This window comes from Falco biarmicus, chromosome 4 (genome assembly GCF_023638135.1).
Source record: "Falco biarmicus isolate bFalBia1 chromosome 4, bFalBia1.pri, whole genome shotgun sequence".
NCBI lineage: Eukaryota > Metazoa > Chordata > Aves > Falconiformes > Falconidae > Falco > Falco biarmicus.
This window is the reverse complement of record NC_079291.1, coordinates 82115477-82140100: the sequence shown is the minus strand read 5'-3', so window position 1 is coordinate 82140100 and position 24624 is coordinate 82115477. Positions and strand designations below refer to the sequence as shown.

The following is a 24624-nucleotide window of genomic DNA, read 5'->3' as shown; positions in this document are numbered from 1 at the left end:
GCACCTGTTGCTCCTTCCACTGGGGACACCGGTCACTGTAGAACAGTCACCGCCGCTTTGTACACCAGCCCTGAAAATCTCTGGAATGAGATACATTCTTTGCAAATAGGGAACTGATGCTACATGACCTATACATACAAAGTCATCTCTTCATCACACGCACACAAGTGTCTCCTTCCCAAATTATCCAGACCGTCCTCCACAAATGGAAAGTGCTAATCCATCTGCTGTAACCTCCCAACTGACCACACATACCATCCCAGGCACGCAGCCTCCATTCAGGCAGGAATCCAAGGCGGCAGAAGCTCCCTTGGTTTTCTTGGGTTTTGAGGGATTTTTTTCCCAAAAGAAAATTAGATGTTTTCTCCTCTTCAGCTACATGCCAACATCTTAGGTCCCTGGTGGAAATTTCAGTTAACTCCATTAAAATCCCCCAGTCATTCCTGCTGAAGAGTAAGTCCCCTCAGGAGCAAGAAGATTGATAGACTCCTTTTCTGTAATAAACCTCACTTATCAGCTGTAATGAGCTGACTGACATTTCAAGCCTGGCTCTTCTCTCAACACACAAGTACACAACAGTTTGGGGTGGCAAGTCTCTTCCAGGCACGTCACTGAGGAGCTGGGCAAGTGACAGTCCCCTGTCCTTTGGATGCACGAATGAGCTCTCCTCTGAGTTATGTCTAAGAATCTCTGTACCATTGGACCAGCCATGGCTTAGTGGGGCTGAGTCCTGGAGATCTCCTCACAGCCTCTCTGGCCACCTGTTCTGGTGCTGTATCACACTCTTGGTGTACATCTCTTTCCAAATTCCTGACCTGAACCTCCCAAGCTGCTTTTGTGCCCATTGCCCCCATTAGGCTGCTGCCACTATTGAGAAGAGTTTGGCTCTATCAACTTTGCAAGCTCTGTCCAAGCAGCTGTAGTTATTTGATGCTGCCCTTCAAACGTGGATCCTGCTGGCCATCAGGATGCAGAGTCTTTGGATGCCCTGAAACACTGGTCTGAAACTGCTGGTGAAGGGAATATCAGCACCACATTAAACTATAAAGTAAGCCACAGACTTCTTCAGGCCAGTTTCTGCCCAGGCACTCGTCCCTCCAACGGGGTTCCTTGACCCTTCACAACTGTTTTGGTAGGGATCAGTAAGATGATGAAGGTGGACCAGATGGCAACCACTGCTGTACTTAGCAATGCTTGAAGGACACCTCACAACTCAGCTAGCAAGGTAATATGTCTTACCACAACCTTTTGATATCTTTCTTTTCTATCCACAGACTCTTTTCCCCACACGCTGGCCATCTTATTTGCTGAAGACCCTGTCTCGTGGGGGGCTGGCCAGCTTTTGCTGATGAAAAATGTCATTTTTTGAGGTTTCACTAATCCAAAGTGGAATCTCTGCTAGATCAGGCTCTTTTCTCTTAAAAAAGACGAATAATTTCAACTATTTTGCCAGTGGAGCACAGGGAACCACTGTCCCAAAGTTTTGTGAATAAGAAACAGAGATTAGGGTCCCTGGGGTGATTTGGCAGGAATCTCCACCACTATTCAGGGGCCTTCCTGTGTGTGAAACGGAAAGAGCAATGCTGCCCTGTAGCTCCCTGTTTGCAACGTACTTAGAAATTCTTGAATACCTGGCACTAGACATGCTGTATTATCTCCTACCTCACCTCCTGCATCTAAAGCTGGTGGCCTGGCAAAGGGAATCATTCCAGATTTGTGCTGTCCAGAAAACAGCCTGGCAGGAAGATCTGCAAGTCATGTCTCCCCACTCCATGCCATCTCCTACCCCATTGCTCATTAACCCACTAGAGATGATGAAACCTGGGCTCTCCATCCTAGGATTAGTTGGCAGCCCCAGTCCAGGAACTCACTGCCTGCTGCCAGCTCCAAGGGCTGCTCACTGCCTACTGCCATCACATTCGATGTCCCCCCCAAGACACCACGACCTCAGCCACTACTGCAGAGAAACCACACACCACACCCAGTGCTGCCTATTCCCCGCATGCCTAGGGACCAGCAGGGAGACTGGGTGACTCTGGGGACACAAGAGAAATCACTCCTTCTGCAATATTTGCAATATAGGAGAATAACCTGGTTTCTTTACCCCTCCCATCCCCAAGCCCACATCGCAGTGGAGACAGAGAGGACTTCAGGACACTGCTCTTTCCTTGTTGCCCTATGGCAGGTCCTGATGGAGGTGTTGGAGCAAAAGGAGGAAAGGTCTGATTCCATTTACCAAGTGCCTCTCCCCAGCACAGATGCAAGTCAGATGCAATTTCCCAGTGTTGCCTTCTGCATATTTCACCCACTGACAGATTTGCATATATTTGAATACAATACAAAGCTGCAGACACTATCAAAAGAGTTTAGAGAGGAAAGGGCAGGAGAACTTTGTCCTTTTTCTTTAGGCTTATGAAAGATGGCACTCTGAGAGCTCAGAGAAGGGGCATTGCCAGGCAGGAGCTGTGCCAGACCCTCAGCTGAGCAAGCACTGCTTGGTGGGACAGACAGGAGGCAAGGGAGGCTTCAGCAGCTGAGTCCAAGCATCTGAGATGCTCAGGGCAGCCACTGGCACCGGTGATGCTGGGGTACAGCATTTAGTAACCTCAACCCCTGCCAGTACCACCTGAGAGAGCAGGATGTCAGCTCCAAACTTACACACAGCATCTCTCCAGAGATAGGAAAAACCCCTTGGATAATGCAACGCTTTCATGGGAATGCCCCACTGGTGAAAGAGGGCATTCCCCAGGAGGTCCCTGCACAGACACAGGTAGGTAACACAAACCTTTAACACACGCTCAATAAAAAGCAGCACTGTGCTAGATGATTCAATCCCCCATGTACCTGTGGGAAGTGGGGAATACATCCTGCTCACCAGAGCTGTGAAATGTATTCACCTGTTGCAGGAATTAATCCTTCTTTTACTAACAGAGAGTGGCAGAGCTGTGCACACAGAAATCCTGTCTGAAATGAATCCCTGATAAAGAGGAAGCCAAGTTAAAAGGTGAGTTTTACTGCCTGCCAAGGCTTTAGGTTTTTAAAGGGTTTCTTGTAGAATTACTGTATTAGCAGGCTATTATGGGCATAGATATCAAACTGCTATGCACAGCAAGAAAAAGCATGGAATTTTTGAGATGGGCAAGAAACGCATGGAAAAAATGAGGCAGAAGAGGGCAAGAGGGGGAGAGAGAAGAAGCAGTGATGTGCAGAGGGGAGGGAGGCAGATAAATTATGGAGGAGATAGTGGAAAGGGGGTGAAGAAGAAAGCAACGAGCAGTAGGGTAAGGAGAAAAGAGAAAGATAAAAAGAGGAGGAGAAAGGGAAAGAAGAGATAAATGAGGGCAAAGACCAACTCATCATTTCGCAATTCCACCCCGGTGGAGAGGAAAATTGATGTCTGGAGCTTTTTTATGGCCAACCTCCTGGGCACGGGACAAAAGACAAGTTATTACCCAACCCCAGGTCAGGTCTGTAGCCTGCCAACTGCTTAGACACATTCAGAGAGCCCATGAGAGCTGTAAATCAAGGGGGCCAAAGAGATCACAGAGAGGCTGGGACCAGGCACAGAGCAGCAGCGAGCTCAGCAAATGCAATATAATCACAGGAGAGGTGCGAGCCCCGGAGCAACACAGGCTGACAAAGAGCGCCCAGCCCTAAAGGGCTCTGCTCATCTCTCCTTCACACCATTCCTAAGGACAGCGCTCCCCCAGAGATGCAAGTCCCCCTGCACTTCCTCCTGATTTCTCTTCCCATTGATTTTGAGGCTCTGAATACCATTTATTTTTGCTTGCTTGATTCACTCATTCATTGAATAAAGGCATCATCACTATTATTATTATTATCCCCGTCATCGGGCTCCTCATCACACATTATATTATTTGCATTGCAGAGCTGGAAGATTTCAGGTTGAGGCAGGAAATTTGTGTGAGTTGTTATTACTGCAATCAGATGAAGTGAGAATTGGATCGGCAAAGGCTGCCAGAGCGCAGCTCTCCCAGCAGGACACAGCGGCTCTGCCCAATCCGGGGAAGCTGCCATTTTACTGCGCGGGGCCCGCCAGCAATTTCAGACTTGCCTTCGCTGTCCCATCCCTCCCTTCCATCCCACCACCCCACTCCGCTGGCTACCAGCAGAGAACGAGGAAACGCATCGGTACAGGAGGGCAAGGAATCAGAAAAGACTTGGCGAGATTGCACATTTTCTGCCTTGCTGATGGTATTTATTAGACAACAGAAAATAGCTATTTTACCATCTGCCTTGTAAAAAAAAAAAAAATCCTCATTAAATTAATGGAATGTGCAGCTGCCGAACAGAGTGTTCCTCTCCCTGCTGCCTCCCCAGCAGCCCAGCACTTGCTGGAGCAGGGAATCAGGCTGCCAAAAGTAGCTGAGGCTAACTCAGGCTGGTGCGGTGGGAGAGGACGGACAGATGGACGGCCAGCCTCCTGCTCCTCCCCGTCCCCAGGCTCTGGCCAGGGGACCTATGGGTGCCCTCACACGGGGCGCAAGGGCTGCCTTGCTCGCTGTGTTACGGAGCAGAGGGCTCATCCCCTCCCTGCATGGTCTCTGCTTGTGAAGGGCACTGGACAAGTCTGCTCAGCAGGGTGTAAATGTCTCCTTTTGCCTAAGCAGAACGTGATCCAGACATCAGGTTGCGGAGGTCAGAGCTGCCCAGTGCCCTATGCTGAGCATGGTGGGATTTGGCAGCAAGTCAAGTCCTAATTTCCATGTCTCTGCCACCTCAATCAACATGAGCTAGTCAATGCACCTCTATCATCCCCCTCTACATGCCAAAGTTTGATCTGAGCTGGTGCTTGCCCTGTGGAGGTGTTCAGCTGACATCTCAAAACTAAGAAAGTCTCAAGACTGGCTGACTGCATAGCCCAGAGCAGCTCCTACACACAAGTCTTTATTTTGGCTGAGAACAGACCAAAAATCATGAACAGAATCCTTTCTCAATCCCAGCAAGACAGGAACATCATAAACCAAAGGTCCTGGATGATTTTAATGATGTTAATGGAGCCAGGAAAACAGCAGCAGTTTAATACCAGTGTTACCAATTCATTTCTACTTGGCACTGAAGAGGACTTAAGGGTTTTAAGTGAACCTTTTCTTCTGACATCTGGTGGAGCATGAGTATTTGATGGAGGAATAGTTGCCAAAGTCCCGTATTACCTGTGGCTTTGGGGAGCCGGTCCACCAGTTTGCATCACCAAGGTCTCCCAGAGGTACCAGATACCACAACACACTGCCTTAGCTAATATACTCATTGCCTTACCACCTCATCACACCTGAAAAGTGATGTCTAGGACTGCTTTGGGTCCAGCAGTTTTCCTAAGGAAATTAAGCCCTTTGTTAGATGTCTCAGCACTGACGATGCTTCAGCATCTCTGCAATATAATCCACATCTAATCCCTACTTGCATTTTCTGCTGCTAACCCCTCTGCTAATGCCAGGGAGTTCCCAGTGCCTGCATTGCTCCCCTGAAGCAATGGTCCTCTCCTCCTCTTCCTAGGAGGCTTTTCTATATATATACACTTTTCACCTAAACTAGTTTTTACCTATCTTTTGCAGGAAACTTGCTCGTTTAGCAGCTACAAAGCAGCTGGGGAAAGCTGACCCTGGGAGACGGGCCTGGCTGCAGGGAAATTGTTTCCATTGTGTCCGTGGGGGAAGCAGGAGATGGCCTCTTAAATTCCAGCCCGCAAAGGAAAGTTACAGGACTACAGCATGTCGAATCACTTCATGCCGAAATAAATCCTGACATAATAAGTCCTAATACAGCCAAAGAAACTATTACAGTCAGTCACAAGAATAATCCACGCTGAGAATCGGTGAAAATGCCTCTCCCCAGTGGAATAACATGGCTCCAGAGGCTCAGTTCCAGTCAAAGACGATAATTTCATGTTTACCCAACAGATGAGGGCAGCTCCAAAAGGCAAACGTTTGTTGCCAAAAACACTCCGCTGAAGTGGGATTTTGCCACCTCCCATCAAAGACTTGCTTTTTAAACCAATGAGCAGGAAGAAAAGGGAAGACCATGAAAGACAGAGATCAAATCAAAGTCCAGAAGGATGTCAAGGCTGTCTCTTACACCATTGCCTTCAGTCCTATCAATCCTTCATTAGCGGCAGTAAGGGCATAACGCCAACCTAAATGCTTCACAAGCACAGATTTCCCAGGTTTCAGAGGTTAATGGCAAAACGTCTCCCAGACTTTGCCTCCACTGCCAGATCTGTAGGCAGAACTGTGTCTGCAAGTCACTGACCTCCTCTGCGGCACCAGCTGTTGTCTGTACAGGGCTGCGGGGGTGCTTGCACGCGTGGATCCCAGCCATGCGGTGCACACACGCTGCCTCGGCCGCTCTCGGTGGTGCCACTCTCCCAGCAGACCTGCTGGACAGGGCCACGGGGCTGCTGACCCTCCTCGTGGAGTGGCTCACAGGGTCATCTCAGAAAGCAAGTTAGCCAAAAAGATGTGGCAGAGTAGCAAAAACACAGGGACAGGCATTTTTTTTCCTTGAAAAACCATTTGCTTTCTTAGAGAAAAAATCTATCGTCCATTTAAAAAAAAAAAAACAAAACAAAACCCAAACAGTTCCTTTAATTAAACCTTGAAGAGAATTTTGATAAAAACACTGACATTTTGCAAAGTTGCCCTTGGACAAATCATAAGCATTGAAAGCTCTGAGACACGGACACGGTGGAAGCACCTCTGCGCATGCCAGGGCGTTCGGGAAGGACATCCATCTTCCTGCAGTCAGGTGTGCCAGCAGTTCTGTGATGGTCCTCATGCGTCTGTCCTTCCCATACCCACGTGAGATGTACGTGGCACGTGGGGCTGTGGCAGGCCGGGGAGACAGCCAAGAGAAGGTCGCAGGGTTGCACAGAGTTAGAAGAAAACACTGCGTGCGTGTCGCAGCACTGTGCATGCTCGGCTCGGCAGTCAGCGAGGAGGGACTTTGTGCCTGTATGTCTCCTGGTGCTTGCACCTGATCTTCATCTCCTGATGCAGACACAGAACTGCATCACTTCACAAAACTCAGGACACACTTTTACAGCTGGCTGGGGTCAGGGTCGCTGGCTGGGACAGCGAGAGGTGAAGCACTGCTCTGAAATTTCATGTAACTCATTCATTCCAGGGGGATCTGTGGAGCCACAGGTTGATGCAGTGCCCACAGTTCTCTGACACCTCCAACGCTCAGGTCCTTGCACAAAGGGATGCTTCCACCTCGTGAGCCAGAAATGCTGGTGTTCAGGCTTTCTCCTGCTAATGAACATTTTTATACATCACCTCTCACTCAAGGTCTCAGCTGCAGACAGCAGCCCTTCTGTAGGCCCGTGGCCACCTGCAATCATCCATGGAGGAAAATGGAAGAGACAGTTGGTGAAGGACCTCATCACCCCGGTCTGCACAGGGCTGATGCACAGGTGAGAAGACATCATTTTTTAACACCATGGGTCTCATCTCAGCATCATCTTCCTGTCACTCCATGCCCCTGCTTCTCCGGTATGTAGGGGAGCACTGGGTTCACACTAACAAATCTGAGCGTCCCCAGATGATTAAAGGAAGCACTGCCTTTTACATCGCTCTGACTGGGGTTGATAGCTCTGTAGAGTTGGACACTTGGCTCTAATGAGGTGTGAAAATCTCCCTGCTGTGGCCAGTCATTGCCAGCTGTGGAAAATAAGGAGAAAGGTGGAGAGGGAAAAAAAAAAGAAAAAAACACCACCAAAACTAAAAAGCAACCTTCTCCAGCGGGAGTCCCTGGTCCTTCCAGGGCTTCGCTGACTGCCTCCATGTGGCTGGGAGAGGCAGCCCTGCTTCACAGTGCCAGCAGGGATGCGGGTGTGTGGCACTGGTGGCTTTTCAGTGGCAGCAGATGAATCAGGGTCCCGCTCCAGTGCGGGTCAGCATGACCAAAGCGGCCAAGCAGTGTTGGAAGCTTGCTCCCGGACAGGGAACACCTGCAGGTTTCACGATGGGCTCCATCCTGGCTCTGTCTGGTCCCACCAATATTGTTGTGTTGGTGTTGGAGGGGTATTATCCGAGACCGGGGTGTTGCAGTGTGCACAGTCTGCCCGGCACAGCCGTGCTCCTGGAGCATCGCTCAAGGCCACGACTCCTCCAAGCGAGACACCTGCAGTGAGCTGGGTGGCAGACCCAGCCCCGGGGTGGCGCAGAACACACCAGCACCCCCAGCACAGCAGCTTCACTGCAAGTCCTGTGGGCACGGGAAGAAGGATCTGAGCAAGCAAACCATGCTGCCCCTGATGCACAGGGACCGCTGGCTGACACCTCTTCAGATTAGTCCCCATGGCTGTCGCTGACAGGGGACCAGCCGTCAGCCCTCTGCACAGTGGCGATGTGAGCCCAGCCAGCTCGTTCACTGCCACCTTTCCCCGCCACCTTCCCCCGCTGCTAACCTCCTAATGAGACCCAAATTCAAAGCAAATCTCGGCATGCACAGTCCAGTCCTTCCCCTCCGGAGAAGTTTGCTTTTCAGAGGCTCTGCTGGCTGAGGTTCGCTGTTCTGCGGCAGAGGGGAATGGCCGGGTGGGCTTCGAGATGAAGGATGCGTTTCCTCACGCTCGGATGGGGCTGAACAGATGCACAGGGGGAGGCCAGGCACTGGCCGGAGGCATCCTGCAGTGAGTGACCCTCAATGTGACATTGATGGCTCTTAATTCTTAAGCCTGCTTTGGAAGGATTTCAGTAGATCCTATTTAATCACTGCAGCCTCTTCATCTCCCCTGTCTCAGCTCGGGGTAGCATTACGTGTTCTCCTCCACCAGCTACCTCCAAGAACTGGCCACCCTCCTCTTCCTCCACAGGTCCCCGATACAGCAACCACCACCCAGCCCTTCAGCCGCCGAAGCCACAGCCGCCCTCGGCTTGTTTATTAATGCACAGCTCAAACAGCATCTGCTTAATTTCCCCTGCCCTGGTCCACAGGAGGACTCCATCTCTCGCTAACGAAGGGCACAGCTTCCTGCAGGTGTGCTCCCAGCTCCCCACAACCGGGCTGTGCCATGCATAGCATTAAATATTTAAGCACTTGTCAAAATGTTGTAACGATTTTTTTGTCTTGTTCCATTAGCTCCATTTCCAAAGGCCACCACTGGAACTACTGAACATTTATTTCTATTGAATCCAGCTTAGAAGTTATGATCTGAGAAACAGGGAGACAGGACAGTATGTTCTGCGGTGCCTGCTTTTCCCCACCACCGCTCAGCTGAGACACGTCGGCCTTTGAAATATCATTTTTATTCCTACCTTAGAAAACCTAAAATAAAAAGATTGATTCTTCCACCTGCTTGATTTGCTTCTGCTGGCTAAATAAGGTACATAAATATCAGTCAGATGGCTTCCCCATGTAAGTTTTGGGGCCGTTGGTTTAAATGCCTTGCGCAGTTTGTGGTACCAGCCATGTGAGCTGGATTTCCTCCCCAGGTGCAAAATAGTGTGTTGTTATTACGTGATTTTCCTGTTGCTAGAGAGGTGCACACATTCATCTTCCTCCCTCGCTGTCTGTGCATGAACAGCATCTTATTATGCTAATACTATGAGTATTAGACAAAAGGCACTGAAGAAAGCCAATGGAGACAGCAGTTTGGACTGGGGGTAAAGCATGGGGGGGTGGGCTGCAGGGGCTTATGTCCCCCAGATTTGCTTTAGGTTCACAGTTATCACTGAGAGGTGCAGAGCCAGAGGGAGTTGCATGGGGTAGGGGACAGCCATGGCCCCCAGGGACACTGGGGACATGCCCAATGCACCAGCCCTTGGCCACGGGATCCCGCAGCAGGGCCACTGCAGGATCCCACAGCAGGGCCCTGCAAGCAAACCCCAAGTTTGCACAAGGGAGCTGGGCTTGCTACGGGCCGGGGGATGGGACTGCTGGTGGCAGCCCCATGGTCACACCAGGCTTCCTTCCTTTGGGATAAAAAAAGGGAAATCTAAAGCATTCTTAAAGACTTCCCCGCGTTTTAATTCCTCTCTATTTAAAGGCATGTGAAAGCCCAAGAGTTCCAGCTCTGCCGCCTGCGCCTGGATGCTCCAAAGTTGTAATCCCCACTAGTGACATCACGGGCTGTTGCCATGGGGATGTCACAAACTCAGCGCTGTGGCTTCACCATGGCGGGGATGGGCAGCAAGGGAGGCAGCGCTTCCCAACCACCAGTGTCTCCGGTAATTAGCAAACTGGCACGGAAAACGAGGATGAAGCACAAGATAGGAACATAAAACCATTTTGTAAGTATGATCTATTGGAAAGTATTCCCTCATGAGAAAGTGCCTCCTTAATGGATCCTGCACTCTTAAGTAAACCACGAAAGGCACAGAATAAAATAGAAATTATAGTGATTTGTTTTATTGGGCATTTCATTGAGTAATTAAGAGGATAATTAGGAGAAGGAACATTAAAAGGCGTTACGCTCAGCCCTTGTCTTGCTCCAGGGGAGCAAGCTACTGAATGTGCAGCATCATCCCATGTTTCCCTGTGCTAACACAGGGTTCCCTGGGGTGAAGGAGGCACACATGGACATGCTGCAGCACAATGGGTCACACGTAGGACGGGAGGGGATGAAAAAGCATCTCCCCCGTGGGCTGGCAGGACGCCGGAGCTCTCCCAAGAAATGCAGGGTGGGAATGGCAGGTTGCAGGGAGCAAACCCCATCTTCACAGCATCTCTTGGCATGTGATGTCAGGCATTGATGCTTGTGCATCCTGTGTTTCAGTGCAAGGCAGGCTAAAGGGAGAAATGTAAACCAGCCCTAGCTGCAGAGGAGCTCTGGGGAGAGCTCACCACTGTGAAATGTGCTGATGAAGCACCACGGCCAAGGCAGAAGTGGCAAAAAGCTCAGCACGATGGTTACCCTGTGCCAAGAGAGTCACTCTGTCATCTGCCCCCCTTTTAACACCTATGCCCCATTTTGCCTCCTGACCTTTTTCTGGGCAAAATATGTATAAAAGCACCTGTATAACTAATCCAGATCCAGACAGGACGCAACACGTCTCCCAGAGCCCTCAGCAGTCACAACTCTAAGCCACTTCTCTGAGATACCCAGCATCTCCCATAGGCAAGGAAACCTCACTGCTGGCCGACACATCCATGAAACAAAGACCCACTCAAGCAACAAAAGCTGCAGCTCCTTTCCAACCATCAGCACATCTCACTCCACCCCATTTACCCACGGCATGGCCATGCTCCAGCACAGATGTCAGGATACCAGGTCCCACTACTGCAGCCCACACGACATGCTGGGGACCTCAGTGCTCACACACTGCCATCCCCTAAGAGACCCCAGGTGAAAGCCAGCCCCAGTGAGAGCAATCTGCCCACTGCAAGCCCCAGATGGTTGCTGCAGGGAGCAAACACAAGCACGGCGATGGGGAAACGCAAACTGGAGTGATGGACACCATGAAAAGAAAGGACTTTACTGAAAGCAGTCCCGTTGGACTTGCTTTTGTAAACACTGACATGATAGATTGGCTAATTCACATTATGGCCTCAAACCACTCGCTCAGGGGACAAAATAAGCAACCAACCAACCCAGATAAATGAGAAACCCCAACCTGCAGCATGGCAGTGCTGACCAGTTGCCAAGAATTAAGTAGCTCTTAGGTCCTTGCTTGCTCCAGGACCACATATTTAGGAAAGCACATCATCTTACATGCAGGAAAAGGCTGGCTTGTTTTAAACTGGCCTCTGTGGATAGAAAACCTTTTTTTCTCCCTAGGGTAATGGATGTGATGGCTATAATCCAGTTGCCATGCTGGGCCAGTGTTTCAGGGACAGTGGCTTGTCAGCGTTGAGCCCAAAGTGTCTGGCAACTATCAGAAAATCCATGTTCAGAAAGTCAGCAGCCTTCCCTTTCCCTGTCCTGGGAACCACTGCTCCTCTCCATCCTCCCCTGACCGGGCGAAGCAACCCCCATCCCCTTCAAAGCAAAGTAAAACTGGCTTTTTGTCTCATTGCTGGCCCTTTTTTTATTGCATTTTGCATATTGCAACAAGAGCAGCTTGTTGTGAGACCCGAGCGCTCGGCACAGCCCTAAAACAAGGCTCCTGTTTGAAGTGCACGGATTGAGGCTGGACTAAGAAAGCCCAGGAGTGTCTAGCTCTTCCCCTACACTAAAAAGGCTGCTCAGCAGCAGCAGCCAACACAGCTTCATGCTGCTCAGCCCTTCGCACAATCCCTAAGAAACCAGTACAGTGGAGGGGAAGCGGTGATTTCATATGCAATGTTGGACTTGACCCGGGGAGTGGGTAATCGCCAAGCATGTGCTCTGCTTTCCGATGCCGCTGCAGGGAGGAGAGCAGAGCTGCCTCGTCACCAGAGCACCCAGCGCTGCCCTAACCCTGCCATCATCGAGAGGAGCTGGACAATTAACTTCCACAGGAGCAGCTTAAAACCAACACCAAATGCAAGCCAAAAAACCACTGTTAACCACCTCTACCCTGTCAGGCAGAGCAGATGGAGCCCAGAGCTGCCTGGGTGCAGGTCCCAGGTAGACAACTTATCTGTGCCTTGAGACAAGTTTAGAGAATCGCTTCTGAATTTCCTGCTTGCAGACACCTTATTCACCCCCTCTAGTCAATGCAACAAGCAGGTTTAGTGCAACGCAAACGGGGAACAGAGGATAAAACAAAATACCAGCCCATACCTGAAGGTGCATCCTTCCTTTCTCACCAAGCAGTGGGGAGGACATTGCTGTCTCTCGGTAATTTTCCAACATCCTGTGTTGCAGGTAGATTTATGCACTGATCAGAGTTGGAGCTGTTAATAAAAAAGCGCAAAGAAAAGGGATTTTACTGTGAAGTGTAAGGCTGCTTTTCTTACAGCTTTTCATTATCATGACTTTCTCTTTTTTTAATCTGTTCTTTCTGTGATTGACCATGTTTGGGGTTCAAAGCTTTAAAAATAAACCGCGGATCTTCTTTCATCTACTATGCATGAGAGAGTCAGAATCGTTATGTGGCTTAAATGGGTATTTTGGGAGGGACCCCAGACCAAGCAGTTCCTACTTGAACCAGGAGCCAGAGGGATGAAGCTAATTTGCAAATAATGTTACATGCTGGTTTTACTTGAACTCAAGGGAAAAGGCTGCAGTGGCTACTTGTCATTCTTTGTGAGAAATTGAAAAAAATGGAAATTGAGTTCACTAGTAAAAAAAATACATCTATATTTAAAAAAAAAAAAAAAAAAAAAAAAGTGTTCTGCAGCAAACCAATTTCTCCTGCACCAGGGGAATGTCCCAGAACTGCAATGAAGCCATGCCTCAGCATGTACCACTGCTGCTGCCTGGGTGCTGGGGACAAACAGCCTGGCTGCCCTTTTCCCGAGAGCAGATCTTTAACTCGGAAAGCTGCGAGCATTTCTCCAGCTCAACTTGAACCATTTCTTCCTTACACAGTTCACAAGACAACTTTCCCCTTCAGCATCGCAAATGCCTTCCCCCAGGAGGGGGCAGCTCCGGTATCTGCAGCGCGGCATCTTTACAGTGAATTGCCTATCGATGACTTTGTGGCTAATACATACAATGAGAAGCAGAGGAGCTAATATAATGTAATTTTCCATGTTTACTGCATTATTACAGTGGTTGAATCTGCTGATTAGTTCCTATTTTTCTTGCCATCTCTTCCTGAGCATCCCTTTCATTTTTGCCCTGCTTATCTGCATACAGAGTCATTTATCCGTACGGCTGGTGTAACAGCAAGCAGGGCCAAAGCTATCATTCCTCCTCCCTTTCAAATTTAATCTTGCAGACCTCAATCTTTGTGATACCGCTATTATTTTGTCCATATCTGATCTAACAGGAACCAGCCATTATTTTTTGCCTTAAAAAAAAAGAAAAACAGAGAAAACTAATCCGAGCAAAAGATAATGATGGCTGTGGCACTAATGATCCCTGGCGTACCTCCTCGCAATGAATCTGGTGCTAAAACAGGCCGTTTGTTTCCCTTCCCTCTACATAACTGCAGGACTGACCCCTCACGCACAGGCAGCTCCCCACCAATAAACAGCATTGCCCTCATCTCCCGGGGGATTCATTGCACTGCCAACTATCTCAGCAGTCCTCCTTATTGTCTTAACTTATTTACCCAAATAGTGGAAAAACAACTCAAGTGGAGCCGGACGCTCTCCAACAACATGACTGCAACCGGCTTCTTCAGTTTTGTTTCCCTACAAGCTAGAAAAGCCTCTTCCTCCCATGGTTATTAATTGAAAAGGGCGGGCGGGGGGGAGATTTCCTGCAATCTGAACAGAAAGTCCTCCTCATTACTGTTCCTTGAAGATCACGGCAAGACATTTAGCCCCCCGGCTTCCCTAATGCTCCCCATCTCCCAGCTCTGAGCAGAATATCGCACCGGCTGGAGACCATCACTGAAGCATCAAGCCAAGCCGTTCTGCATGTGCCAACCACATCAGCCAGCAGGGATTTACTTGGGAGAGATGAGGAGACAAATTGAGGAATCCCTCTCCTCCCTTTCCCTGCACCCCAAACAGCCAGAAGTTTTTCAAGCAGCAGATGTGCCTGCCCAGCCTCCTCACTGCACATCCCCAGTCTGCACCATCACTCTGTGGTTTCCATCTGCGCCGTGCTCTTCACCTCTGCCTGCAGCCCAGAGACCTTCACATGCCCTCTCCTTCCCCCAGGAATATTACAAATAAATCACGGGGCCACATCCAGCTCTTGGTCGGTGCTGCAGGTGGGGACTTGGAGATGCTTCAAAGGCAGACAGCACCAGCAGGGCACAGGACCCTGCCTGTCCCCTGCACCAGGAAGGATTTACACAGGCAAGACCTGTGGAAACCAAACCGAGCCCTTCCCCACATCCCCTGCCGAATGGATCTGGTTTGGGGAACGCCTTGCTCACAGCGACATGGAGCTCCCAGCTGCCCAAGCTGTAGCACTGCAGAAACCTGAGCATTTCTTGGTCTAGATACAACATAGCATGTATTATAGTTATTATTAATGAAAGATTAAATGTTATAAAAAGCATTATTAAATTTAAAGCTAATAATCATCAGCTGTCCCTCACTTCACCCTGCAAGCCTGAGAGCTATAATGAAAGAGCAAATTCCAGTTCAGAGCATCTTTAACAGAGGCTGCCGTGATCCAGAGCCCAGCTCCGCAGCTCAGAGCCACAGGCATTTTCTAGGATGAGTGAGGAACCTCAAAGATCTTCTAATGTGAATGACCATAAAAAGCCAGAAATGGCAGAAAAATAACTCTCTGTTACTCTTGCCTTTGGAAAGGACTCACGTCAGTCTCCCAGCTCCGCAACAACAAGTTGTTTTCTTGTGTCCCAGCCTGCACCCATATCATCACCCCAAGAGCTCAGGTTTGCACAGTGACCTGTGTCACAGCAGTCATTAGATGGTGATAACCCACTTTATTACCAAGAAAAAGTCCACATTTCCAGAAGTGTTCTTTGCCCTCATCCTCCTTGGGAAAATGCAGCTCTTTACAGTCTCATGGGAGCACGAGCCAAACAAAACGGACCCTTCACAAAGGAGTTCTCATGGGACAGGACTGTGACCCTGTGACCAGGTAACACTCATCTCACCTCCCAAAAGCAGCATCTGCTCCCATCAGAGGCGCTCGATCAGCACCAGGGGAGACCAGGAGCAGGGCTGTTTCTGCCCTGAATCCTCCAGCATCTCAGCAGGACAAGCAGAACAGGCAGCCACCCGCCCGGAGCACAATTCTGATATCTGGGACCAACAACCAGGACCAAGACCTGTGTTTAAAGACTGTACCAGCCTCAGGACCGAGACCTGTGCTTCAGCACCTGCCTGCCCACCGATACTGCTGTGAGCCACACCAATACGAGATGCTGCAGAGCAAGAAGGCGACAAGGAGCACTTTCTTTGCTTCCCCAGGTCTTTCTGAGCATGCAAAGACCTGGATCTTCACCTGAAGGCTAATTCTCACCCTCCTTTGGCCCAGTTTTTTGTAGTTTTTCTACAATCCAGAATACATTTGAGCAATCAGCACAACATTTAGTGAGAAAATCGTATGCTACATTTCCACTTGGCACAACTTTGAAATGGTTAAGCCGTTAAGCCCTGAAAGGGAAGTTTGAAGAATACAGTGGGAAAAAAAAGAAGCCAAAACCAAAAATAAACCAACAGTGGCAAAATTAGAGCATGACATAAAGGAACTGTTTGAATGGATCCCTTCTCCCAGAGAAACGGTGCATGCTGGCTGCTGCTTCCCCGTGTCAGGATCTCCACAGTTGTGTAGTGCTTGGACTTTCATTACGACAGCAGGGAAAATAACAAACTCAAAGTCAACATTAGCACTAGCACACAAGAGAGGGAGAAAGTTTTCCTAAGATGGCATCAAACCTCTTACAAGCTTGTCTAAACCACAGCCACATTGCCCCCGAGGCCCCCTTTGCCCATCTCATTCTCCCCCAGCAAGGGGGATGCTACCAGGGCAGGAAGGTGTTGCTTGTGCAAGGACTGGCAACGGTCCAGGCTGGGGAGAGGCCATGGCAGGCACCACAGAAATGCTTGTGTATCCACATTTTCCAGATAAACCCTTCCAAAGAGAAGCAAATCCTGCCTCAGTCTGCAGCTTAGCTTCACGCAACACAACCCCAGGGATGCTGGTCCCTCTAAGGACAGCCAGGCTCTGCCCAGGGCATTCAGCGGGACACGGAGGACTCCCCACCTTCACTCCAACCGACCTGCTTTGTACAATGCAGTGACAGCTGTGCAGCCCCTACGTCCCCTGTGTCACTCAAAGATCCCTCTTGAATTATGCATTGCTTTGCTGCTGCGCGCGCTGACTTGGTGACTTACTTACACCGCCAGCTACTGGGCTGAAGGACACCGCTCCAATGACAACCATTTTATATTGATTTTTGTCATAAAATGCGATGCAATGCTGAATCAAAAGACCTCCCAGAATCCATACATGTGACAATGTCCCACTACAACTGTGACACAAAACATTAAGGTAATGACAGTGCCAATGGCATTCCTACCTGCTGCTTTTAGGTCCACCCAACCCAGTGCAGCTGAGAGAAACAAGGGCTCTTTTCCTCCCACTCCAGCCTTCCCTGGGTGGCTGCAGAGCGTTTGCTATTCTTGCAACAGGGTGCTCTCTCCTGGGAGGGCTTGGATCAGAGATACCCAGGTTAGGTCACCCACAGAGGTAACAGTGGGAAAAACCTTGTTCCCCAGCATACTCGCATCTGTGCACATCTCTGCAGAGGTCAAACACACTCCTGATCAGGGCATCTCCTGTCCAGTTCTGTACATTAACCCAGCTTCAGCTGGGCATGATAAAGACAAATAAACAGCCAGAGACAGCCTTTCCTCCATCCCCTAAAACTTCTCCAGCTCAGGTCCTCCCCCTGTCTTTCTGAAGTGCCAGAGGATCTTGCACTGGGTCCACATAGCCACAGGATGAAACCCGTGACCTGTACCCCCAAATACCTCCAATCCCCCAGGGAGGCAGAGACCTAAGCACCCAACCCATCATCTACATTCATCCTAGGAGCAGTTTTAAGACTCGCCTAGACAAAGTCAACACCAGCCTGATACACCACTGGCAAAAGTCCTGCTTCAAGAAGAAAACTGGACTGAGGAATTTCAGAGCTCCCTTGTGCCAGCATTTCCGAGTCCCACCTTGTGATCTCCCCTCCTGGATTCACCCTCCTCCACAATCTTGAAATTGCAATTCCTCTGAAAAGCTCTAAGTGGCTATAAGGGAAGAATCTCATATCTGAAGCATTGACAAAACCCTGGGATTTAATTTTTATTGCAAAACCAAAGCCCCCCACCCCCCGCCCATGGCCCTTCCCTAACGACAAACAGCATCTCTGTAGCTGCCGATTGCTCCTGAATTGCAGCAGAGTTACAAACAGGTTGCGAGATGAGGTAGAGCACGCGGTGACCTGCAGAGGACTTGGGCTAAGAAAACAGCATGATAAATAATTACTTTATTGCAAGTCAAGGGGCAGCATTTCCACAATGAGAAGAACTTTGTGCTGGTTTTTATATCGCAAATCCCTTCCACAGTGCTGTCTCAAGGAGCCCTTGCTCCTCATCCCTCAGGGATGAAGACATTCAGGCACCCCCAGCCTCCATTGAGGAACCAGGCTGGCAGGATACAGCTCAGCAGCCTCATCCCAGGGCACTATTTCTACTTCAGGCAGGGGGAATAATTCTTCTGGATAACGTGGGTAACAGCGCAGTCCTGCTCATTGTCAGGGATGCACCCAGCCTCCACTGACTAGTGTGCACTCCAAAATCCCTTTTGTTATTTCAACCTTCCTCCATCCCATTTCCAAGTAAGCTACTGGGGTTCATGGGAGGCTGGAGCTGGATCTTTAGATGTCGTACAGCTCACAGAATAATGCCTAAACAAGCACACACCTCCTCCTTCCTTCATCCGAAGTGCCATGTTATCAAGCACTGAGTCTCTTTAAAGAAATTACTGTGCAAGTGTCCCTACTGCAGCACAGCAAAATAAATGAACACAGGGTGGAAATAAATCAGTATCTATGGAGGAGGTCTCCTGCCCATGGGCACTTCAGGGAGAGTATGGATATTTTTCCACATTGGCAGCCTGATGACTTTTGATGCAATACATGACTTCATGACAAAAGATGCCGAGAAGGTGCCGGAGGAAGAAGGGAAACTGTTTTTCCCTTCCTTTTGATTTACACATGGTTCTGCTGGCACTGGCTCCTGGACATGTATTTCTCCATGCTCAGCTACTGCTGAGCATGATAATACAGAAGCACAGGCCCAGGAATTCACTGTCTGCGGGCTGTACTGTAGATCAGCAGCGTGATGAGAAAAAGGCTTATTAGCATTGCCATCATTTGGTATTTGCAGCGGGATGCCAAGAGTACAGAACGGCCATGGTAAAAAGCATCCCATTTAACCTTCACACCACACACCATCCTGAAAACATTACCCATCACAGGCCTGGCGTCAAACCCTCCCCACCAGCCCCCCATGCCAACCCACGATGGAGAGGCAATTGAAAGCGGCTCTCAGGTGCCCGGAGCATGGGGCCAGGGCAAGCTCACAGCACCCAGCACTGTGCCCAAGGTTGCTGACACTGCTCAAGCCACCATTAGCCAAAAGCAGCCCTTTGGCTGCTCTCAAGCACATCAAGTGTTCAGTCCTCAGCTAAGGAGCTGGGGAACACCAGGAGAGGCTGGAAGACAAGCAGTTGTGTTATCACGCATTCACCATCAGGAATGAGAGCACAACTCAACACATGTGTCCTCCCTTGGCTTCAAGGCCACCAATGCATTGACATTCCCAGCTGATTCAGGGCTCTTACTTGCACTTTGATCCCAGCCATGGCCAGGAGCTCTGTGAAGGCTTTCCAAGCAAACCCAGGAGTTCCTCTAGGACTGGCAGCATTGGTTTTCATCTGTGCAATCCTTTGTGGATGCTCCTAGAGCAGAGCATGGGAGAGTGATGGAGAGATTTTAGCTATTTATGAATTAGAAGAGTGGTTTACATTTTAAACGGGAAGATAGAGGAGATTTTGCTCAGAATAAGGGCTTTTTTTCCTTTAGTTTTTTCTAAATTGCTTTCCTAATCATTAGTACTTCTTGCCACGATGAACAACCAGGCAATTCCATCATGTTACCTTGGACATATGATGGCAGGCAGCTAATGCAATTGGTCATAAATCATGTCCCTTTCAATCTCCATTATATAGGAAGAGCAAATTTATTATGATGCATGTGTCATTACACACCAATGCTTTTCCATTATCATATAACTAGATACCCCCAAGGTTCATAATTTGCAGTATAATAGTAATTTTTAAAGAACCATTGGTAATCAATAGCCCTCAGCATCCCTGTCAGGATCATTTGCAAAACAAATAACAACACTGATCTCAAACAACTTTACAGGAGGGATATTTAATCCCAATGAACTGCATTATATGATGGATAAGCGAGGAATCCTAGACTATGTATCATGTATTTTCCTTGGATTAAATATCACTTCAATCAATGTTGCTACCAGCTGTACAATGCCACCTGTGTTTTCACTAAGTAATGCTGAAGTATTGTCTTACAAATAGACATCAGCTACGTGCCAGGCACCAGAACCACGTGGCAGCTCCATGGGGTGCGAGGAGGAGGACAAGGCAGAGGGCAGAGCAGCAAGTTAGCCGGCAGGATGCTGCACGCGGAGCACACAGCAGCAGGTGAAGCTGGGGGCAGAGGGCTGCCAGGGACCCCATGAACTGCGGTAGCAGGCATTTACCGCAGCCACGACAGTGGCCCGTGGGTGGGCGAGCAGGGGCGGCGCTCAGCCCCATGCTTGTGGGGCTCGAGCCCCAGCGGGCTGGGCACAGCAGAGGTGATGCTCTCTCCTGGACTGGGTTTGCTCGGCAGAGCTCACTGAGGCAGGGCCCTGCCCTCGTTACCAAAACATCCAGTTCAGCCTCCACAACGAAATCAAATCACCAGCAGAAGGAGGTGCTGGTTTCAGCCGCCTGTCGATACAGAGCTTGGGTTTAACCGAGTTACCGTTTATAACTCTACAAAAGCGCTAGGTAGTATCATTTAAAAAGAGGTTCAGCCGTCTGCCTCATTAGCTAACAGACAGACCTTACAGACAACAAACAGAAGCTCGATTTACTTATTGCTTCTCCTTTTCCTGCAGCATGCACTGCCCCAGGCTGTAATTGGAAAGGCAGCTTTGTCCCGACCATCCCTGCCCTGGCTGCGGTCAGCCTGTCTCACGTCCATCTGCATCCCAGGCTGTGACAACTTTTAATGGAGCTTTTACATGCAAAAACCTGAGACAGAAGCAGCTGACCCAGCAGGATCCCGTGCAACCAGCGCATGGAGAGGCACTGATGGGGACAGCGCCGACCCCAGACGCTGGCACGTCCCCACGCTCACCTGGCTGTGCTGCAGCCTGCAAGACACGGCAGGCGGCATCCAGCCCAGGGCTCCCTAACGAACACCTCCAAAGTCAGATTAAAGACAGGCACGACGTCTGTGCTTCAGCAACCTCGTTATCGGGGAGCCTGAGTTACCTGTTGCATGGCTGAGAGCCGGCCAGCACCTGCCTCTCTCCTTATGGATGGCTTTCCAAGGCATGAAATCCACATTTAAATTTTCTACACAAGTTTCTGCCTCTTCGGAGCTCTCCGGCAGAACCGTATCTCACTACTTGCAGCTGGAGGCACCTTTAGCAAAATCTTCAGCTCCCAGTGATGTGGAAAAATTCATGCATTTCTCTCCTCAAGTAAGCGCAGATCTGGCATTCACAGCACTTCCCAGCGATAAGCCCTGAATCACTCATCACTAGAAACCCCGCACTTTGGTACGGACGGACAGATCGGGATAAAAAAAAAAACCACAACACACACCCTTGGACCTTAACTAAACATTTTAGCTGCTGGAGATTACAGAATCCTATTTAGCGATATCAGAGAGCATTTTCCACAGAGGAAACATCTTCAACCTGGTTACAGGAAACCAGGAAAATTAAATATTTGGGGAGGAAGAAGAAACTCCACAGAGTTTTGCTTCCTTCGGTTCATTTTTAGAGACAAACATGTTTTAGAAATGGGATTAGTTGAGGCACCCTGGCACCCCTTCCCACTCGGTGGCAACTCAACTGGTCTGCACACTCCTGCAAGCTCCTGGGCTGCCCCAAGGAAAATGCCATTAAAGAAAATACAGCTATTTTTAAAGTAGAAGGACAAATTCTCCTCCCAGTTACACCAGTGACCTCGTGACTCTCCACAAGGCTGGGCAGGCACAGCTCTCACTTGGGGTTATTTTGAGCATCCTCCAGGGTCACCAAGCACCCAGCAGATAGTAAGTGCAGAGAAGCAGAATGAGACCCTCACCCTTAGATAGTCAGACCCAACCTGTTAAAACGCTGACAATTTTCACCGACTAGAGGGTGAAATGAATCCCCTGTTAAAATAAAACACTTTTAATCAAAACCCTTCAGCCAGCCTGGATCTGGAGGGGGCACAGCCACCTCCCCCCGTACAAGCCCACGCCGAGCAGGGGTGGCACCCCTGTTGCCATGCCTGCTCAAGCACTACAACACAACGCATGCAGTACAAGCTCGTTCAGGGCTCTTCCACAGATGAAATATTTAAATATTTTATATATTGCAATCCCTTTTAGTTTAAATCAGATGGAATTGCTATAAACTGACTTGCTCTCCCCATCACTTTTTTTTTTTTTACCTTCTACCTGCAGTTTCATCAGGCTGTCATCCAGCATGAGCTTAGAGCTTCATGAGTACAACCCATGCTGGCAAATAGATGGAGACCTCTCAGAAAGCTCAGATGCTGCACAGTGATGAGGAAGCACCTTTTGCTCCCTCTTGAACAAGCATCAGGGCTGCGGCGTGGCTGAAGGGATATCACAAATCAAAAGCGATGCAGAGCCTGGACTTTCCCCAGCTGGATTTGCCCGGCTGGGATGAGCACTGCCTGCCTTGCCATGCCACCCAACCTGTCGGCATCACCCGCTTTGGGAGCTGCTGCTCTCACCCCCAAGGCAGCAGCCGCATTTTAGCTGCCATTAACACCAGTAAAAGCAAGACACAGGGCAAGTTCTGGAAGATAGGATGTGTCTGAGCATATGGGCAGAGAATTACACGTTGGTCACAACACAAAACCTCCCAGAGCATCAGGCTGGGAGGAATTTCCCAGCTCATGTGGTCCAGGGGAGATGCTACTGCAACACTCAGGCTTTCACCCAACTGCCATGCCCAGCTCTAGAGCATCCCAAGAGGCTGCACACAGGCAGCAGCTTCATTAGCAAACTCAACGGACAATGAATGATCAAAGCAACCAGCAATTCCACCCAAATTCACCCCCATGTTCTCACCCTGGAGGCCAGCAGACCCAACACTACTACCCGTGGTGCAAGGGAAGAGAGGACACATCCGCAGGCAGGGAGGGAAGGTCTGTCCCTTGGACTGCAGAAGCCTAAAGATGGAAAACGCTTACAGCTGCGTATGCATCCATATGCATAAGAGAACAGGCCCTGATCCAGCACACGCTTACGTCAATCTGCCGTCACCAAGATTTAGGAGAACATTTAAAATTAAGCAAAAATTTCCTTGCGCTGCAAAACTAAGGACAAAGAAGGGAAATAAGTCTCATGGTGGAAGCAGAAGCAGGTGTCACAGCACTTGGTCCCAGCACAGGCTCCAGCACCAACACCCCAGGTAACCCTGGGCATGTCACTTCACCTCCGAGTTTTACCCACCAAATGCTGCTGCTGGCTCTCCAGGCACAGCTCCCCTTACAGCTGTAAAAGGCTCTCCGATGGTCACAAAAAACCTCATCAGCTTTGAAGGCTGTTTCCCATCTGGTCCCCATTGCCAGCCCTTTACACACTGTTTGCAGAAGAGCAGGTCACCTGTTACTCAGCAGCTCCAAGGAACCCCACAAGCCCTGGCTCTGAGGAGCTGCTTATAATCTAAATCACAGAAGATAGTCAGGATTTACAACAACACTTCCGATTTTGCCTGCTGAAAATAAAGACACCAGCACTTCAAAATAAATGGGGAGAAGAGCAAGATCAATGAGTGAAACACTTATTTCCCAACCCAGTCTAATTAAAATGCAGTATATTACTCCGTTCACCATCACAAGTAAGACTTCCAGTGCTAAAGGGAGTGCATTATCCTAAAGGCTATACTATATAACATGATCATGGTTTATGGCTGTTTTGTTAGTAAGATAGGGACTGGAAAGGACAAAAAAAAAAAAAAAAAATCAGAGCAGGAACTAGTAATTCTTCATTGAAAGAGGGTAGGGAAAGCCATGCAGAAAGTTTCAGGCTTTTACTTTAAGCCAACGTGGAATTAGAACCGAGTTCACAACTGGAAAGGATTTTCATAGAGAAGAGGACTTCTCTGTGAAAGTGAAGTATGGGAAGCTCAAGATTAAAAAACTGACCCACGGAGCAAACACGGCAAACTTCTCTGAACTTTGATGGGGTAGTGGTGTTTGCTTTGCTTGTAAGCATTACGGTTGGACTTGATCTTAAGGGTCTTTCCCAGCCTAAATGATTCTATGATTTCTTGGGGAGCTTTAAGAATTGCATCCCACAGATTTATTTCCCCTCCTCTCTTTAAAGGTAAAGCAGTGACACAAACTCCACAGCCCAATCTCTGCACCTTTGTGAACTGGGACAGCTGTTGAAATATGTTGATTTATTGAAGTTTTCCATTTACTCCTCTGCGGTGGATGTTCTCCAGAAGCAGCTGCATTACTCCTGTGCCTACACTTCGGCATTTCCCTAGACAAGTAGGAGCCAGACCAAGTGAGCAACACGGGGTGGGCTCAGCCAGGTGCCCATCCCCACCATGCACCCACCCAGCCCGTTTGCACCCTGCAGTTACAGTCCTGCCTGCCTAGCAGAGCTGGGTGACGCACAGCTCAGCCCCACTGCCACCTCAGCATCCAGCTCTGCTGCACACTTTGCAAAGCAGGCTCTTCCTGACATGGGCCAGGTCCTTGCAGCTTCTAGGGACAGGGGCTCAAACCCAGCCAGCACAGAAGATCAATGGTGCCTTAAAACACCAGAGGTAGGTTTGAACTCCTGGATTTTAAACAGAAAGCCGCTTCCAGCAGCT

The 24624-nt window shown here is 49.3% G+C and overlaps 1 protein-coding gene across 4 annotated transcripts in view; it reads right to left on the bottom strand.

Moving 5' to 3' along the window:
• The window catches only part of ELFN1 (extracellular leucine rich repeat and fibronectin type III domain containing 1), a 109004-nt gene that overhangs the window by 72869 nt on the left and 11511 nt on the right, over window positions 1-24624 (bottom strand). For all 4 annotated transcript variants that reach the window (XM_056338094.1, XM_056338097.1, XM_056338095.1 and 1 more), the window contains exon 2: window positions 12665-12777. The gene's annotated coding sequence lies outside the window, so the exon portion shown is untranslated. The remainder of the gene's footprint in view (window positions 1-12664; window positions 12778-24624) is intronic.